This window comes from Atheta coriaria, unplaced genomic scaffold (genome assembly GCF_025399875.1).
Source record: "Atheta coriaria isolate IRGN ID8LTWV9N9 unplaced genomic scaffold, Caltech_Dcor_3.1 hic_scaffold_5_pilon, whole genome shotgun sequence".
Lineage (NCBI taxonomy): Eukaryota > Metazoa > Arthropoda > Insecta > Coleoptera > Staphylinidae > Dalotia > Dalotia coriaria.
The window spans coordinates 4874348-4895787 of NW_027045447.1; the positions used below are offsets into that span (position 1 = coordinate 4874348).

The 21440-nt window shown below is 39.8% G+C and overlaps 1 protein-coding gene across 1 annotated transcript in view; it reads left to right on the forward strand.

Moving 5' to 3' along the window:
• The first annotated feature begins 845 nt into the window (after positions 1 to 845).
• LOC135792728 (uncharacterized) overlaps positions 846 to 21440 on the forward strand; it is a 34731-nt gene continuing 14136 nt past the window's right edge. Inside the window, exons 1-2 of the mRNA XM_065303418.1 lie at positions 846 to 862; positions 1073 to 1303. The gene's annotated coding sequence lies outside the window, so the exon portion shown is untranslated. The remainder of the gene's footprint in view (positions 863 to 1072; positions 1304 to 21440) is intronic.

A 21440-nucleotide genomic window follows, 5' to 3' on the forward strand; every position in this document is an offset into this window, starting at 1 on the left:
ACCGTTCAGTCTCGAACGCAATAAACAGGATCCAATAGACCTTAAAAAGCGGTTGTTCTAGTTATTCATTAATGCGGTTATTCATTAAACTCATTATATTGCGTTTATTTGCTTTCTCGACCGCTTGGGCTTTTTATTAGACCTTTGTAATCAACGATATTACATTATCTAATGCCTTGAATCAAGTGATCCATAACGAAACGGCATTAAACATTAAAATCTCTTCTCTATCTCGGCTGACTTTCAGCTTCTTCGTGTGTTGTTCTTATATTAAGTTTACAGACGATTACAGCGTTTACTCTCAGTGCTATTGCGTCGCTTTGAGTCTTGTCTCATCTCTTTAAATATAAATATACTTAAAGTTAAAGTCTGCCAACCTTTGGCTTTACCGTTTTTGCATGGTGATGTTTGCCAGCAGTGAATGCGCCACTGTTCGATTAACTACGGCATTGTGTTTTAGAGCACTGCGCTCTGTGTGCGATGCTATGCTATCGCGAAACGCGATGGTAATTTTATTAGAGCGTTTTATACGCGCTCTCGGCGTCGTTACGATGTCGCGCGCGCAAGCGGTGGCGTAATGACGATAAGCATAATGGTTAATTAGGGTTTTATTGAGTTAAAAAGTTTGGACCCTTTTGTACTCCACGCTCGGCGACGCTCGTATCGTAAATATGAGCGAAATCGGTTGTGTTTTTGACTTTATATTTCGCGTGAAGCAGGCGACCGCGACCTCATTTGCCTCTAACAAGAGGAAACCTCTTCATAAATTAACGAGACTGTAGTTTTCTTATTTATTTAGTATATTGTGAATTAAGGGCAGCAAAGTCTATTTTATAGACAGAAAAGTAAATTTTGCGTACAGGTAAGCAAAAAAATGATTGAAAACATGAGTAATTTTAGAAATTTTTGTGAAGAAAAACTTTACCTTATGGTTCGTGGTTTTAGTGGTTGTGGGGGTATGTTATTATCTTTTAGTGTTTCGCCGTTCATATTGCACAACCCTTATACGGCCTGCGATATCGCTATACTGGCGCGAGTTTTACTGATATTGTTTTTCTTTTGATGGTTGCAGATGTTTGTGCTCAGCATACGAATAACCAGAAGCGAGCGACGTGACTCGCTTCCTAGGTCGACGGCGTTGGCGGCATGATACGAATGCCGGGCTCGTCTCCGTGCGGTGGTGATGAGACGCACATTGCAAGCTGCTACTCCGGACCGGAGTGGCGGATGCGGATAGAACCCGAATAACGAACCACGACAGCGTCTGCACACACGAGGACGATGTGCGCGAGTAGCCGAGTAGGTGAGTGCTCATTTCCTTTCCAATTTTGCGTTTCTGTACACGCCGGTTGCATCCTCTGCCTAAGCACGAGTGTCGTGACACTCCACACGAAAAGTTTGCGTCCGCACCGCCATTATTAGACGCGACTATTGTGATTGTGGGTTTTTCGAAAAACACATGCACATTGCGAACAAAAAAGAAAACGAATCCTAATAAGTGGCAGACAAGCGACCACACGATGTAATAGTGTGGTCGACGGCAGTAGAAAAGCCGGTCCCGAATTTCGAGGTTCCGCTCGCGTCGTTCGTTCGTTCAGCGCCGTAAACAATCATCGTCCAATTGTGTTGTCATTTCCGTCGAATTGTCTGACAATCTCTCTCTGGATGTCCACAGCGCTACGAAGCGTACGCACTCTCGTCGATCGGTTGCCATTGATGATGATGCGTTTTGGACGAAAATGCGCTCCGCGTTTGTGCTCAATTAGGGAATTCGTGTCGTGCTGCGTGTGCTTCACGCTCAAATGACACACTCACACGTCGATCCCCTGAACAAATAGCACACTTTGTGTTGCCCCTCGACAGTGTGGCACCGCCACTAATTTGAGGCTCTAACAACGATCTAACGAAGAAAACCGCCCGAAAAAAGAGCCGCTTGCCTGGGGTTATTAGTGCAACTATTAAAATTAACGGCTCCGATGCATAATTACAAAGTGCCAACAGGCACGGACGGGTCTCGACACATTTGCGCCCACACATTGCGACAGACCAACCACTCGCCCCTTTTTTGTTAGAGGCGCCAGAAAATTGCAACACTGACGCACTGACGCATTGAATGCTTCTGCATCCTCCCCCGAATTCGCATATATGCAACAGCAAATGCTCAATACGCGTTAACTATTTCCCGTTTTCAAATTTGCTATTCACGTTTGCTAAAAGCTTCTACGAACCCGCTCAAAATTCATCAATTCAAGTTTTAATCGCGTGATTCATCAAGATCAAGATCACATGTTTTATTATTTTACTATTTTTGCTAGTAATGATGAGTGTTTCGTAAATGCATGAGCAATAAAACGCAAAAAATACGCAATAAAATCACAAAAAAATTGTAAGAAGAAAAGGGCGCTAGGCGCTAGGTTAAGGCACACTTAGCGGAAACGTCTCGGCACCGCCCAGCACTCGGCGGCTTTTTATTTTTTCTTTTGCACATTTTCTTCCTTCCATTGCTTGCTATTTGTTTGTTGCCGCTCATCTTGTGTTTTCAGAGGGAACCGACAGTGTCTCGTGCCTGGTGCCACACGTCCCGTCGTTCAACCCTCTTTTCGTGGCAGGCAAAATCAGCAAAAAATCCCTCAAATTACTGCCCATTCTTTGGAACCCATGCGTTTCCTTCGTTTATTTTCGTACAATTGCTAATTGCTGTTAAGACGCCTGGGGTCTTTTTAGACCCAACCATTTTTCTTAATTATTACCAAAATTTAGTTTTGAGTATAGATCATCGATGTATATTGACAGGTTAATAATAAGAGTATAATTCGATATGTGGATATTCAACAGTTGAGTTTCGATTTTAATGTTAATTTTTCATTGACTGACATCAATAAGCATAAGGATAATGCCGGAAGAAATACAAATTTCGAATGATAACTTGTTGCAACTTTGAACTAAATTTATATTCACCTTATACTTGCACTTCAAGTAACTTCGGTTTCGATGCTTTCGGGTACTCGGCGGTTCCACTTGTCAGTTTATTAATATTAGATGATGCCTATTGAAGCAAGCGGTCGGCTCGAAATGAAGACGCGTCTCTTCAACAGTTCGACATGGCTCGCAGGAGAAGCGAAATCGAAGCAATGCGCGAGTGCGGTTTGCGGGAGCAATTGGAAACGTCATAGGCTTTTGCGCTCGTCGTGCCGCACCACACCGCGCTCGCGTACCAGAGACCATTTGCGGTCTGGCACATTGAATTACATTTGCATCTATATGGGAAGAAATTCCCAACGGGAATCTCTCTCCGCGTGTGCCCTCTTTGCCGACGCCGCGCGCGGAGCGAAATACGACTTGGAAATTCGCAGATCGACTCACTGAGTTTATAGAACTGTGCATGTGCTTGAAGCTTCGACATTGAAGACGAGTAAGCAACGCATACGAATGCAAATTTTTTTCGTCTTTGTAAAAGAAAAAGCACAAGTTGAAAATGATATTTGAATATATCAATCTATCGAGTCCAATCAAATCCAATGACGTCCATACCTTGACTATTTTTTTAAGACTTTTTTTCAACCTCCTATTTTTAGTTTAACAGAAATAACATTCGCGTTTATTGAAAATGTGAAATGTTGAAAGAAAAGTCCACGTGGGAAAAGGACTGAAAGTTCCGCTTGAAATTTTATTATATTTGCTGTTTGTCGTTTGAGTTTCGTGTATGAAAGCCAGTTGGCTTTGTGTGCGCCAGGTGCAATCAAACCGCTAGTGCACGCTCGAGAATATCGATAAACGTATTTAATCTTGGGATATTTCGTGCATGCAATATAAACACTCAAAATTTTCACAGTACAGAAATGGCTAGCCAGATATTCAAAAATTTAAACAAACATTCAAGTATACAGTTTCGTTTGTCCGACAAAACGAAAAGTTAAAGATGTGACTGTTACGACATTAATAGTGCCTTGCACTGCATCTGAGTGTAACTAATTCAATTTATGGCACTCACATAATTTTTACAATTCCGTTGTACTGTTATTTTTCGTATGCCGTTATATTTGTGTCGAATATTGACGTTAAAGTGTTTAAATTTAAATTAATGCAAGTAACTAGGCAGCTCATCTCATCTAAATACAAATTTGGAAGGCATCCGCTTTGCGCACGAAAATCGCACGCACGTGATTGATTTATGGATAGCAGCGAAAAGTATCAGATAATTTGGCCCAGCGACTCGCGCGCCGAGGCGATTTTGATGGATGGCCAATGCATCAGCATCATTTTCCGCGTTACCGGTCCGCTGCGCCGTGCGCACCTCCAAACTTTATTGGTAAAGCTGTATCTTCTCTCATATAGACAGCACCGTCAAAATTGTACATACTCGTATTTCAAGCCGCACTTATGAATTATTGAAATCTCCATAACCAGAGCCCATCCGTCCTCGTCCGTCGCGTTTTCCAACACTGCTACCCAAAAGTGTACAATGCGTACGGTTCGCGAACGCACGAATTCGAAAATAAGCGGGAATAAGAATTATAGCAGGTGAGCCACGCTCGGAGTGGCGGCGGCGGCGGGCGTTCGTTGTTTTTATCTGCGTTTTTATTGGAATGTCACGTTCGCATGATTTATCGTCGCACGGTCCGAACTCGAGCAAAAAATACCGCGCGCGCGCTGAGACGAGAAAGATGAGAAAAAGAACTCATTTCGTATGAGAATCTGACTGCAACAATATATCCCGCATGAAAAGTGCAAGCAAGGGCCCAGGATTACAGTATTACAGACGCTTCCGTATTTTTGAAAACAAACAGTAGCTCTACACCTCCCTGTAACTCCCATGCCGCAAACGGTAGCATTATTTTTTCTACATTTTTGTTCTCGTGCACAAGAAGTCGCTGAGTAAAAAAATCGTAAAATAATGAATGAGCACAATGCGCGATGTTCAGACAAGTGTATGTGTGGCTTTTGTTTTTACTCACTGACATGAATGGCTTATTAGTTTTTATGTTTGATGCGCGAGTGCGCGCAGGGTGAATTGTGACGAATCCGCCTTGAATCCGGTTTCGGATGTTCGGAAAAGGCCTCTGAAGAAGCAAATTATACAAATTTAACCGTCACACACATGTCACAGAACGACATAAAACGTAATAATTCACTGCACTCGCATGTCTCATACACGTTTCGGTTTCATGAGCTCGATGAACTTCACAATCATATTCGAATCTGATGCTTCTTTCCTCATTTATGTAAGCAAATGATTTAATAATACGTCAAGTCGTCCGTCAAAAAAGACCTACAACTCGAGAATAATAAATTGAATTATTAAACTCAAATTTGTTTTTGCTTGACATATTTTTAAGCACGTATAATCATAACAACAAAAACACTGTAATTCGTGTTTCAAAAATTAGTTACATTTATTTTTCGTTCTTATATAACTTTTGTGACTTTTATCGCTGAAGTTTTGACTGAAAATTTGTGGGAATTTTTATGACAGTAAAATTTGTACTCTTTTATCTTTTTTAGGGATGCTCTGTAATTTCTTCACTTTTCACCAGTGCATGCTTCCCCATTTTTCTGCTTAGGAAGTCGTTGCTTGTCCGCAATTGCAACCCTACAGTGCGTGACTTGAATTGCAGTTAAAACGACCCTAAATTACATCGCTCTCTCCCCCTTTCAGCGCATAAAACCACGAGTAACTTATGAAGTTTTTGGATAAATTTCGCTTTAGTAGGTACAAAGTACAAAGGAAAGTGCGTTTTATTAACTGTCTATCGTGATGAAATACGTGGCATACTGAATACTGATGAGCTAAGAGATTTTCTCGTTTCTTTCAATAAATATAAATGACATGCTGCAATTGCAGAAAAATTGTATCTTCGAAAAACTGCAACTTTTGCACGTTTGTAATATGAAGATACATTGTGAATTAAATTAATGTCATTCCTGATGATCGGTAAGGTCACTCAGTATTTTCCATTTGCTGCCTTTTCGTTGAAGGTTCTTTGTAATCTTTGGGAGAAAACAACGCGTCTTGGATGAATTGTTTTGTCCATGCCATTAGGGACGGCAATAACAATATCCGTTCAATCGGCGCAATGCGTTTCGTTGCGGTTTTTCGATTTTTTTTCCTTCCAAGTTTTCGGTTCCACATCGACCAAGTGAAGCAACCTGCTTGTTTGTAATCCTTCGGTAAATGCGACTCATTCGATCGTAGAACACCAATGTATGTCGGTGGCATCACATCAAAACCACAAAGGCAAAATGTTCCAATTAAATAACATCGATTTTGACGAGTCATAGCAGAAAAACTACTTTTACAGACGCATGCCAAATAATATAAGTCATTATAGTATTTTTTGAGAAACATGCTGTATTTTATGCACGAGTACTTTGCACACGAAAGAAGTGATCCTTATGATTACCCTGAAACTTCTGAGCGTGACGTGTCGTCGGTAAAAACGAGCAAGATAGAATATGGAATATAGAAAATATCGGGTATTCACGCAGTCATGATCCCGCTAACCGCAATATTGCCGCAAAATAAACGTAGTGCATCTTCCTGCTTGCCAGGTGGTTAATTCAAAGTCGAACAAAAAATTGTGCTGTATTTTTATATTGGAATCCATTGTTCTCATAATATTTTTACCTTTCATGGCACTTCTTGCATCTAATTGCTATTTTTTTTTTATTGTAACTTCTTTTCAATCTCGGTCTGTTGGACTGAAGGTAAAACCACGCGAGAGAGAATGACCGCCAACCCGGTACTGGCAAGAAAAAATATCATTTCGTCCCGAATACCGGGAAAAATTACGCTGCTCGAAATGATTGGTTTCCACCGCGTGCGCCGCGGCGAATGCCGACGATGATCAATCTCTGCTCGCGATCGCAAACGGGGCCTTTATCCGACACACTTCATCGGACGCTTATTGATAATGTTTTCGTTCTCTTGTTCTTTTCGACCCTGGGCCCAGCTTCGGCTCGTTTTTCATACACTTTTAATTCGTTCAGTGCGTGCTCGTGTTCGTGGCATATGCATTCGTGCATGGCAGGCATCGAAAAACCCGAAAGGGTTGATCGTTGCTCATTGCGCGCGGTTATGGCGTTCCAAATGTTAGTGTAGTTGAGACTACACACTCAGAATTTAACAATTTGCCCGAAAGGTTCGGATAATCGAGGGCAATTTCGTGCCCCTTATGTTTTACTCGAATGTCCGAGGATTCGCTTGATGCTTCTTAAGCAAGCAGTATAGAACAACGGAACAACGTTCAGGGAAACACAACATCTTTGTTTTTGTGGAGATGCGGCAGCGGTAAGGTTTTTACGTGGTTGTTTTTGTTAGGGTTGCGACGATCATCCAGCAACCAGAACCATGGAGCGATGACGCTGACCACATGCTTCGTCGTTTATATTTACATTAAGCTCTGCTAGAACTCGGGTAGAATGAGTGTAGATAGAAGACAAATGCTTCAAGGTGTAACACGCTGGCCATCATCATTAAGTGTTGGTTTTGTGTGTTTACTAGGATACTCGTTATCAAAAATACTAGGAAAGTATAAATATTTTTCGAAAATGTAATAATAAACATAAAATTATGTAAAAATTCCTATTAATATTCTTATTAAATTCGATACTTAATTTCTTATTATTACCAAATGTCGAATCGTGAATGCGGCAAGAAAAAAATATTTTAATTAAATTTTTAGAAGCCTCCGGTGCCCTAAACCAATTTTTTCATTCCTCGGCCCCGTCTGAGTATTAATGCGTCGCGCTAAAAACGCATATAAATCCCGGCATAAATAAAGACCCTGGTCCCGGGGATTAATTAAAATATTTCCCATATTTTGTATTATTAATACTCTCTGTTATGATCGCATCACGATCGGCATGGTGAGCACATGCACATCACGCACGAACACAAGCGCAGTGCACAGGGAAGATTTGTTTTGAGGTTTGATTTATTTTTGTAACAAATTACGTTGCCAGAGGATCGGTTTTGATTTGTGGCCAGACGATCGTGCGCCGCTCGATCGCGCGCGGGTTTGATGGGCCGGCACAAAACGCGCTGGACACGCCGGACCAGACCCGGCGGATGGCGGACGGGAAGCGTTTAGACTGCTTTGATACCTTCGGCGATACGCGATATGTATAATATTGCCGTGAACCCGCCGAGCGTACGACAGCATTCAGGATGGCCACCGCAGCGGTACATTCATATTCCATAATTCCATCCGCACGAGACGAACACACAGAACGAAAATCAAATAGAATCATTTAAATGTCCAGGTATGGCTTTAGATATACATATTAATATTTTAATTATAAAAATAATTATGTAATAATACATTACAATCACACAATTAAAATCTGAAAATATTCAACTTTATCTTAAAATTAATAAATACGGCACTGTTATATATTTGTGTATTGGTCGACGTCAGTCTAATGCCGCACCATATAAATCACAATTAGACAAATGTGATTTTCATCCTACCTGGACAATTTAAGCAATTCGTTGTGCTCGTTCTCTGCTTGCCGAGGTCGGTTGGGCACTAAGCAGCCGACCGGCGAGTTCATGCACTACCCATACATACATTATTGAGGTAGGATGGTAGGAAATGTCTGATCTTTTCTTGGTCGTCTCCTGTGGACGCATGACCCGAGACCGAAATGTAATTACGAATCAACCCTTTTGTTTCATCTTCATTTGCTTGTTGTAACTCACAACAATCACAACCATATTCCCATAATGGCGATCATGCCTTTCATCATCATTCCGACATCACAAAAACGCTGATTGTTGTAAAAAAATTTCAATTTGCCAAGAACTTATTTGAAAAAAGTCACATAGGTATAACTTATTACAAAATGCAGCTCTCGCACACAATAATAATGTACAATTGCACTTTATGAATGAAACTTTTCTAATTTTGAACTAGGCTTTCTCCCGAATGGCTTGTAAGTTGTAACTTCAGTCTCTTGCGTCCTGCGTCTAGGTACTGTACTCTACGTGCATGGAATACATGGGGCTTAGAGACCTAAAGCTATAAAACTTAAAGTTGGTGGCCGGTAGTCGGAGCGTACACGGCTGTGTTGCCCGGAAATTGATGGTGGTCGATTGTGCGTAAATCTACCTGTCGATTTATACAACGGCACCACAAATAAAGCACTATAGTATACACAACACACAGCGGTATGGCGTCGGAGCGAGAGTAAAACTTTCGTAATGTTTGGAAAAGTAAAAAAGTACATCGAGACAAATCCCTGGGGGAAAACATTGCTTGCTCGGTGCGACGCCTAGTAAAAGCACCGGAAGTGCTACTGCTGGCGACAAACGCAATCTTTTTTGCAACTTCTAACCGGACACGTCTAATTGCAATAGTAGGGAAGAGAACTATATTTATTGATGTAATAATCATCATTACAAGTACTTATCACACAAATTACAAGGTGATAAATGAAAAAATAATAATTTTGTCACAAAACACCAAAAAAAATAAAGAATTTTTTATGCATTTTTGCTAAATTTTCCAAACAGGATGTATTTCTATAAAAAATATATATATCAAGCACGTGCATGTACGTGAACTACCCTAAGCTTGATATTTGAAGAAATATCGCAAAGCTCGTCGAATCGCAATGTGTTTTATATTTTCGTCGTGGACTGAAAAACTTTTAATTAGATTTTGTGTGGCCATCCGCCCGCGCAGTTGTCTCTTGTGTCGTCGTCGGCTGTTGCCAATATCAGTACCGCCCTGGCAAAGTTTGTCAACCACCATTCTCATCCCTCCCGAAAAAACTCGCTCGCAATTCGTGCGATTGCAACTCCTCGTTTCACGTGGATTATATTTGCCACGGTTATTTATTTGCTGCAAACATGATGAATCTGTTTTTGTTTCCTCGCAAAATACAAATACTGGCAAGGGCACAAAGGTGCTAAATAAATACTGCGGTTAATAATTATGAACTAAAATACCCAAACAAACTCAAACATATTATACGAAATAATTTATCAATAAACAAATAATAATTATTTATGGTTTTAGTACTCAAACAAAATAAATTGTATTTTTTGTGTTTGTTTGACGAAATGCATCAACTCGAAATGGAATTTATTAATGTTGTCAACATGGCCGACGAATCGAAACGAGTTTGCTCTCGAAACGCAGCATCGATTTCGTCGCGACTACGAAACGAATGCAATTAATTTAATTATCGACGGACCGATAGCTGTGTCCACGCATCGCGGATAGGGCGTGTACATTTTGCGCAAATTGTAAATCATAACCTATTATTATTACAGGGATGCACTTCCATCCGTCGTCGGAGCGCATCGGACAATACCCGCGACAACCGGTGAATTTTAATAAAAACGTCGTTAAAAGTTTACATCTTAAACGCTTATTAAATGAAAAATACTTCATTATGTTGGACACTAGGGCGATCAAGGTGAGCGCGAGTGATGGTGATTTCCAAGGTGGAATTATATGCAAACTGCCTGATACGGTTATAATGTGACTTCAGCCGCTACTGTTTTTGCGTAAAATGTATCGTGAATAACGTTTAAAATGTTCAATTATGTATTGCGTGGACAATGCACCTCGACAAATGAGATCCATTATCGGATAGGCCTACGTGACGGTATTCGCAATCCAATCAATCGGATATTCAGTTATTATTGCAAATTATCATAGATTCTTTGTGTTTTAACATATTTTTAATATTATTTGAACAAAAGCGTAATTTGTTGATTGTTTTAAATCTAATAATACTAATATTATCGATTTAGTCTCAACATTGTACAAGGTTCAAAGTTTGTGACAAATGACAGTCATTTGGAAATCTGACAATGAACACGCCAATTTTGAATAGTCCCTGTTAGTATGTGTAACAAAAACACGCACGTAACTCAGGACTTTTCATCCCCATCGACACATATTAGTCAACCAATATCAAAGAGAATTGCAAACAACGACGAATGAACGCATTCCGACACAATGTTTGCGATTTTGAATAGAAATTCATTCACCTATCGTGATGTTTGGATCCCTTGTGTAGAAGTGTCACTTTGGAAATATTCCAAACGAAATGTCGTTCTTTTTATGTGCGTTGGCTCGCCGGTTATTGGGCGAAGTTCCGCCTCGGTCCGGGCGAACAACGCGGTTCCGCATTCTGGTTCATTCACTTCTTCTGCTTTACTTCTTTTCGAACCTAATCTTTCGCTCCCTGTGAGGTTTACGTATTCGCGTCGCGCGGAGAACAAACAGAGCGGCATCGCCGTCGAGCGAGGTACGTGACAACCACCCCTGGTGCCTTTCATACCGCAGGCTCGCCCTTATTATCCAAGTTGACAAATAGACTCGGACAATGGACGCGGCTCGGCTTCATTGTGGCGAGGTGTGCATCACAATATCTCGCCCAGTTGGCCGGAATGACGCTGAACAAATTTTCTTCACGTCTCTAGCAACTTATATAAGAGACACAACAGAAAAAAATATAGAAATATTTCAGCAGAATACGAAAAATAGCTAAAGATAACAACAAAAATAAAAATATAGAAAATCCGTTTTAAGAACTTACAAAAACACTTAGATTATCAACAAAATCTTTACTTTTTTCCAAAAAAAAGTAGCCGCTTGTTTCTACAAGGCCCAAGTGTTTAGGCATGAATGAGTAAACCTTTTTCAAAGCGCAAACTGTTTGTGAAATTCGATAAATAGCACCTATTACACACCGAGTTTCAATACGTCGACGCTTTCAATGCGGCTCAATGCGTTTTCTGTGGCGATTCATTCTCCTAAATGGAAGCATCACACAGTGTTGCTGTGTAACTAATTTTGTCACTCTCCGTTTAGCCCCAATACCTCTCTGCTCACCTAAGGTGTTGCTCGCCATTGTTCAGAGCATTTCATTCATAATGCACAATTCCAATTTCAATCTTCAAAGGCGATGTAGCCTAAAAAGCGTAAAAGTGATTCTCGGAATATCACCTGGTGGTGTGTGCAACCGTCAAGAAAATGGCTACAAATTTACCATAAACACAGTCAATGCATTCATCTCAATGCTTGGCAAGCCACATAAAATACCCCTCCAAAATATTTTATTATATCTGGTGATATTATTAGGCGGTTATTTTTCTAATTTATTTTCTGCCTTCTGTGTTTTTATTACCGTGGATAGCACAGTTGAATTTGCGTTTTTCGCATTTCTTTCGAACCTATTTTATTTGTACGCTTGTGTAACTCATGGCTTCTCTAACTTGTAGCAGAGTAATTTGTGAAAGAAGGCGCTTGCCATGTCTTGATAAGATTGAGGTACTTCCAGACAAGGCGCGCACCAGACGGCATTATAACGTATTATAATTTATCTCGTTTGGCCAACGTCGGAAAATTGCATGTAAGGGGTTATTAAACACGAGTACGAGTACGTTCGGTCTTTGCTTTTACAGAGGCACGATGCGAACGGGGAGCAATTTCTGCGATAAGATTATTTCCAGGGATTTGCTTAGTTAGTGAGCGAATATGGCGAATAAGACCTTTCGTTCGATGTTCTACCACTTGGAAAATTAGTTCGTCTTAATTTATTATGTGTTCACATTTTTCCCGTAAGTAAATCTCTTCAGGATAATTTAAAATCAAAATCAACCAAATTTTTTTGTAACGTTTAGTGTAAGCTACAAAATCAACACAATGGTCATGTTTCTGAAAAAGTTCGTTAATTCCATACAATTATACCTACTACTTTCATAGTCGTTACAGAGCATGACATGTAAACTATTAATTAAATTAGTCTATTTGTTGTCCCATACACATTTTCCATTAATGTGTCTATTTACTTTAGACATCTTAGCATTCTATTTCTAGAAACTAATTTTCCGCTGCAACAAATATCATTCCAACGGACGCATGTGCGCGGAATGAACGGCATGTGAACCTGAATTGACTTTTTATTATTTTCTGATACGCTTTGTGATACGTGGAAAAGCGTAAATTTCACGAGCGATACAAACAAAACGCCATGGACTAGCAGCAATGTACACATAACGTGTTGGAGTGTACGTACGAGTATAACTGAACCACGCTTTAAAAAATACGGAACTCTCACAATCAAGCGCCCCGGCTATGACAAACAACAATGCTTTACGACCGGATTTAATATGTATCATTATCCGGAATCGTAGCACGGCTGTACTGGAATGATGTACGCGCAACGGGTGTGCATTGCACGCGCGCAATGCTTGATGGAAGTTTTGGTTAGTTACGTTACGGCCACCGGATAATGAATTGTCTCGTTTTGTACCGAATATTTTTGAGCGGAAGAGAAAAATGTCCAAAAAGTTTTTAAATTATGAGAAAAAATATTTACCTCTTCAGAATTTAATCATAAACATATGTTTTATGTTTTGAATTTAATTTAACTGTCAATAAATCGTGCGCCAGAATTAGTTCTACTCCAATAACACATTCGCGCATTCTGACACGAAGTGGGTCACAATTTGATGTGAATATGTGTATCATCCTAACTGATCCGCGTCTATAAATACAATGTCGGCATCAGCTTCAACTTCGATCTGATGTTCTCGCGAATTATTTATGCTCTAATGGCCTCCGCGCTCAATGCTCACATGCACACGCGTTGCCGTCACAGCAGTTGCTAATATGCAATCAAAATTAGCATGATCTATGAACACTAGTTGCATTATTCCGTCCTGCTACTGGCGTGTATATGCTTCGAGAGAGAATTTCTGAATCTGGTTACTGCTCGATCGGCGGCAGCGTTCGTTACACGCTTCACCATCATCATCGATTCGCAACGCAACTGTCATGCGACTCGTGAGCTTGCCATTAGCAGACATTAACACGACATTAATGTCTGCGACGTGCGGGATGTGGGAATATGGAGCAGGCTTGTTTGCAAAATAAAACTCTCACAGTCAGTCAATTGCAAAGCGCGTATCCTTCATGGAGGATGACATGCGCGAGCGCCCTCTGATTTTCTTCGCCGCGGGTCCTTTCGACATGCAAACAACGCGTCCCGCACGAATCCTGCACCCTCATTGTTCGCACACGAGCACACCAGCTCGCGCATATGGCGAAAACCTTTTACACCCGTTCGCGGCCTGCGATTTATTAACACGAAGAAGGGTCCGCGACACTCGTTTTTTCGGCGACACGCATAAGGGAACAATGGACACGCGAGCTTTACTGAGAGTGCTCGCACTGCTCACTAAATCTGTTCAAATATTCATACAGCTTGTCTTTGACACGTTTGCACAGCTGTAGTATTGCTGGATGCTTTACTTAAGACCACACTGTATATTTATATGATCCCTGATGAATGTAGGGCATGGAACATGTGACATGACAACCTCGTGCTTGCGGTATGGGTGGCAAACCTTTGCGTCGCGCAGATGAGAGGCATAAATCGTTTCGCGATTTAAATCCATGCCCAGCCCCGCGCATAAATAAGTGCAATAAATGTGTTCGCTTTGTTGCCCCCAGTGGCGGCGAGCAAAACACGTGTGCGTTCGCGCAATGTCGCACAATATAAATAATGCCTTCGAGGGCCATAACGGCAGTATGAGCTGGAGACCGAGACAGACACTACGACGACAATGTTTCATCGAGTTTCTTACTGCGGTGGGCCATGCTGATTAAATACAGAACGTCATAAAGTGAAGCAGTAACAACAACGTTGAAATTAACTTTAAAGCAAATTTTTTATATTGTTTATAATAATATTAGGATTCAACATATGCATCAATATGTATCAATTTATATTATTGCCAAAAATGGGAAAAAACGTAAGATATCTTTTAGTATTCACTGTTGTTAGAGTTGTTTGTGGGTTGAACTTATTATAGGGGTGTATTTCCGGTCTATTCTGTCCACTCTAGTCTTCTCCCTTAGTACAGACATTCGACTAGGGAGAAAAAACATACGAACGATCGCACATCGAGACATGAGACACAATGCATCAGATGAATTTCTATACATAGAACGCAGGCAGATCCTCTTACAAATCCGCCCATTCTTATTTCAGGTTTCTTTACTTTTTGGATGCTCGTAAAGGATAAATGTGGAAAATAAATAGAATAAAGTTTGGCAAAAGTTTCAAGTTTTATCTCAAACAATTGGACCGCACGAAGGGGAAGCAGAAGCTAGGCGTTACTGTTATATAAATAAGTTTTTTGTTGGTCGACCAGATACCTATAAAGCACAGGAAGTTTTTAAGTTGTTTGGTTTTTAACGATTCAGAAAAAACAGGAAAACTTTTCTGTTACAATGTTACATATGTTGAAATATTGAATTATTAATATTTTGTGGTTTGTAACAACCGCAGGTAATTACAATGTAATTTACACATGGCGTTGGAAAGCTCATAATTAATTAAACACCAATGATATATAACATCCCCTTGTGACAGTCCATTAAAAATAATTCAATACTTAAAAAATCTTTTCCTACATTTCCGTGTTGACTCATTTGCATACCCTTTTCGCCTACACTGCTTCACTGAATGTTGTGACGCCCCTACCACACCGATATGCGCTGAAAACGGAAATACCTGTTTACTTATTTACCACCGTGCGTTTTATACAAACTGAGTAGCCGAGTGTGTACGCACGCCACCTTCGCCACCTGAAACACGGCTTCATAATTAACCGTATATTGTTTTCGTTTTCGTAGCTCTTGCCCGAAATGCGACAGGAAACATTAGGGACGCCCTCGCATCGGAACACGAGTGCGCGTTAATGGCATATTAATGAATATCCACACTCTTTGCGCGTGCTTTTTTTTACGGAAACTCGAACTGGAAAGACGGGAGGAAACAACATTATTTAGACAAGCTTACTAATCAGCTATTGAGTATTCTTATCGCATATTCTCGTCGAGTGTGGGGTAATATTACGTATTCATAACCGAAATTCAAAATTCATAATTCGTTGATTTTAAATTTAAAGGTAAAGCGATTAGAGCTGCTCGAGTATCTACGCTGAGAACTTGGTAAACAAAAAGCAAAGAGATTTAAAACAAAAACGGATAACAAGCCCAAAAAGCGGATTACGTCGTATAAAAACCCAACACCCAAAGTAAATTGAAAAAAATACTTTTGCAGCTTAATTTTGTATTTGCGTTACAAAATATACATTTTACATTAGCTTAATTCCGGCAGATTAAATTAATAAATTAATTTTTGATCCTCTCATATTCCATATTCGGTTAATCTTTTAATTTAATGACTATATTAAATCCTTGATTTTGATATAAAATATTTATCAATCAAATTAACACATACAACGTACCTACAAGTAAAACTTTTTGTATAATTTTATTTTCAGCTTGATTTTCCGTTTTATATTTTACGAAAAGCCGATGCTAATTAACGCTTACAATCGAGTACTGAGCGGGCGAAGGAGAAGAACGCTTATCGTAAACAACATCCCCTGTTAATTAAGAAAGGACGCCAGACTGGACGAAGTTCCACGGCCTCTCCGAGGAAAATTCTTAATTCCTAATTTGTGTAATTAATATTGTTCGACTTTTTTGCTCTGCTCTGGTGTTCTCGCCATCTCAACATGTTCTTGATATTATAGGTATACTTCTATCGTTATCTACAGTGCTAGTAGGTTGGAACTCTTGGTGAGAGTTTACGAACATTTGAAAGCATTTACCAACGTTGGTGTGTGTTCGTTGCTTCGAAAAGTTGGCAAGTCTAATGAAGCAAAACGCTCTGAGACCGTTTTTAACAAACTTTATTGTTTTCAACGTGCGCTCTCGAAGAAGTTAGACGTAGCATGTACAATCGCTTGCTAATTAGTTCATTAAATTAAATTGCCTGTGAGATATTTTGAAATTAACAAATAGAGCTTTTGAATAAGGTAAAATGATTCCAATACAATCAAACTGTTGCGCATGACTTCGTCTGTCTTTGAATTTCACGCGATTACGAAGTTTGAATGGTAACATTAACAAGATCTACTTAAAGCGTCGCACTATGAAATCTTGGAAAACACTAATCCGGAGTCTAATGCTTTTACATCCGGTGAATGGCTGCCACACCGGACGCACCCTAATGTTATGCTTAAGCGTCGCTTAAATAGTGTCGCACAAATTTTTACCTGGTTGTGGAAGCTCAGTCTAGACTGGTTACAGGCGCACTTGTCCGCTAGTAATTAATTTTATTGCTTCCTTTCCGGTCTTTAATCCGCCACCACTTCTTACCTTGTAGGCCAACCCACCACTTGAAAATTTGGGAAAAACACTGGGGGTTATAATTAGCATACAAATTTTGCAGAAATATCTTCAACGCTGGAGTGGTAGAGCTTTTCATTCTTAAACGTACTCTCGGGGTGAATACAAGTGCCAGTTAAATAATACAAGAAAAAAGACAATGCATACCATGGAATTTGCTATGAGTCTGTTCCTTATCAGTGTCATATGTGTTAGTCAAGTGTTTGCTAGTGATAACTTCAACAAGGTGCTTAAGTTACGCGGACGCATTGCACAATGTCGAGCTTCATGTATGGAAAAAGTAAGTAAACTCACTCTTTTTATTATTATCAAACACAATCGTTGTGCAAGCTTTACAAACATCCTGTGCGGAATTTTTCCTTCTTTTTATTTCAATATAAACGAATTGCAAAATCAAACCGTTACGATTTCAAGACCAACCAAGATTTAACTTTGCCCTTTACCCTTTTGGCTTGAATTGAGTTGGGCTTGAAGACTGAACGTGCCTGTCGCGCTCATATTTTACTTAAAACTTCGTTGTCTTCGTTTTCGTCTCGCTATTTGTTTGTCTTTCGTCTTAGAGCCAGTCTATATGAGAAATGTTCGATATCGTGAAATGGTCCCTTGTTGCTGAGCGCACCCTTCAACCCTGTAAAATGTTAAATCTTGTTTGCGCGCAAAAGCAAATACGCTCGGGTTGTCTGCACGGTAGTTTATTTATAGGTTTATTTGATTAGGACTTCGGCGACTTCGGGCGAGCCCAGCGTCGTCCCGACAAACTTAATCTCAAGTTCGAATTCACGTACAGTTCAGTACGTGTACCACGAACACTAGATGCCTTCCAAGTGTTTGGAGGTTTCAAGTAAACAGTGAACATAAGCAAAAGACACGACAAGACACGGCCAAATTGCCACCAAGATGTTGAGAAAGCATTCAGTTACGTTTTTTTTTATAACGTTAATTAATGTTACGTTACTTGATTAAATAAGCGGCGTCTAATTGGACGTTGTAGAAGCTAATTTGTTGATATTATAAGACGTGTATTAATTTTGCGTAGAAAAAGTGAGTTATGCGATGTTTTCATGGCGCCCGACATGTGGCTCACCTGCTACCACGGTTTCTCGATTAGAACGCCTTTCATGTGATTAATCAGAGCGCGACGCGCCGCTTAATACCGCTATAAACAATACGCAAACGTGGCCGGCTTCAACTCGCCATCACAACACGTCAAACTCCAGGAACGGGCATTTGAAAAGATTCGATAACGATCGAATTGTTGAATTTATTGGTCATATCTTTGACTATATTAGCGAACGCACGAACACAGCACAGTTAACAATGAAAAAGTATTACTAATGACTTTGATCACAATAATAAACAGTGATATAGCATATTCTGATTCACGTTTATTAAAATTTTGCTTATCAAAGTTTGTGATGAATTTTTTTCAAACTTTTCCGAAGCAAGTTTGTATCGCAACATATATTCAAACCCTTCTGAAGTTCCCTTGAAAAGGGTACAAAAACACAGAAAATATAATTGTAATTGATGCCCATGTTCGTGTCAGAGTACAACCCACTGCGTACATGCATGAATGCTTGAAACACAAAATTGTAAAAATTCAAAACATAAAAAGCAAACTTTTTGCGCGCACATAAAGCATCGTATGAATACGAATACGAAAAAGCTTCACAATTAAACTTGGCGGGTAGATGGGGGATGTTTCAACCGGGCGTCGATGCGCGTGTGGCACGTAATGTAACGAAACGATGACACACTTTTGTCGAGTCGAGGACTGCGCGCCCCAAAAATACAGTAATTACGATTACGAATGAAATCCGCGCACAGAATGTATCGCACACCATTGCAACTGATGGCCCCGTCGAAGCAGATCCACATGGGAGCGAAAAAAAAACGTAAAACAACAGACAAACCGTCAAAACGAGAACACGCGAAAAGAGCAAATCGTCGATCGGCCAATTTTGTTTCTAGCGGGAGGATTTACTAAAGTACACCCTGGAGACACGTTATAAGCCAAAAATCATTGAATTTGCTTTGATTTTCAATGCAAGAATATAATCAATAACACATGCTCGTATCTAGATTTAAAAAGTCATAAAATTATTTACGACATTCTTTGAGTAACAAAACTTGCAAGTCTAGTTGTTGAACCGAATAAAAGCCGCGATTATTTAGCGCATAAATTACATTTACAACGCAGTGGCCGCGTTGCGGTCCAGCCGCAATCGTTCCGGCCGACGCTCAAAACAGCCGCCGCCGTGTTTAATTTTCGCGCTGAATTATTATTATCGCCTTTACTCGCATGTAGTACCTGCAGAATATATTCGAGTGCGTACAGTTTCCACGCGGAGTTTGTTTGCATTCGTATATCTGCTATGCGTCATGTTTGACGGGCAAATGTTTGATGTTCGAATCTTCATGAAAACGCTCGCCGCAACACAGTTTCAAGTAGATGTAATAATCGTAACGAAATCGATGTTGCATTCCTGATAGATCTGCTGCATCAGAGATTAAATCATAAAATGTATAGATATAGATAAAACGTTGGAATGCAAGAAATGTTTGTATTTGTTTACTGGTCAGCGCGGATTGTGGATAATGAAGTGGTTAATCTAATTACTTTATTGACGCATATGCGCATCATAGGTAAATATATGTATGAACGGTACTTTGCAAGCTGCAAGAGGTCTGCCTTCGCTAATAAAGTGTAGCCTATTTGCTTGAGTAACACATTTATGCACTTCATACCCCTTCGCAAAGAGTTAAAATGCACGCAGAGTAAAGTTAATGCCATATTTTCAGCATTATTATTATGATTACAGTTATTTCTAACCGAGGCGCGCACGAGGCGTATAACTTTGTAGTGTCATTCGCTTTTTACAGCGATTTATTTATTTGTTGTCCCGTTTCTTCTGCCCATCGGTTGGCGCGTGAACGCCGCTGCGCTCCTCTTAATCTGCATCGTTTCTTGGTTCATTTGTTCGTCGTGCATCGTGATCAGACAGACTCGGCATAGTTCAATCGGGACTAAATTTTGTAATATTTCACCACTTTTCCAACGATGCACACTTGCTATAAAACATTAAATGTGACCCTGCGTGAACCATGTATTAATACGCTTTGTTCGCAGTCGTGTTTTGTTTGTTTCGATATTGTAACAATATTGTTAATGCGTAAAATTTCCTCATAAGTTCCGAGCGCGCGCATAGTGGATTCTGTGCGCGCTGATCACAAAGTAAGATGTAACTGTTTCACAATTATAAATCAACTCGAATAGAATCTTGATAAAATATTCTTATAATTACATTTTTATAATGATCTTATTTATGATCTTTCTCTCTATTGCATTGAGCTCTATGCGTTTGCTTGTTCATACTTAAACATTTTCATTTAGTTATTCTTAATTCACAAAGAATCGAGACGTTTGGTTTTTTTTACAGTAGTTACCGAATCCTCGAAAAAATGAAGAATAAAACGTAAACGGATTACTGTTTTGCTTCTTTTCGTCAACGTATAATAAGTTTTAAGCCGGAATATTTTTTTAACGCATTGCTGGTAAATAAAGCTTATTAGATACGCTTTGTAGGCTTATTATAATGAACAAATAAATAACATTCTGGCAGAAAATGTTATTGTCACTTTTTATTGATGATGATTGTAATAGATACCAGTATTTGTTCTTTTTTGTGTTTATGTATCCATTTGCCCAAAGGAATTTAATATTCATCCTAGGGAGCACGCAAAAATTGTGTGCAATGGAACGTAAAATTAGAAGGCAAGAATAACCAAAATAATCCCATAATAGTTGTAGTGGAAGATTCACAGCGCCATAACCTTTCTGAAATCTTTTGCTGTATTTTTTGTGTACCATTTTAGCAATTTTTTATACAGTCCAATTTCCCTTGAACGTATTGCCTCGCATTGCTGTTGGCTTATAACAAGACGCAGATCATTCCAAGCGTGATACAAGGAATAAAATCAGATTTTGTATAACCCTTGTGATCCTTTATGTTCCGAAAGGGATGCAGATCATCTCTAGGCTCTTGCGTAAACACAAACGAAATATTCTCCTCTTCAAGGCGGCGCAAGATGATCGTAACATTTACGTCTAAATAATTGGCGCTCGAAAATGTTCAAACGACTGCAAACTCGAGCGCTCGATAGTGTCCAATAATCCCTTTTCTCTTGGGAAGCACTTCAAAGCAAGGA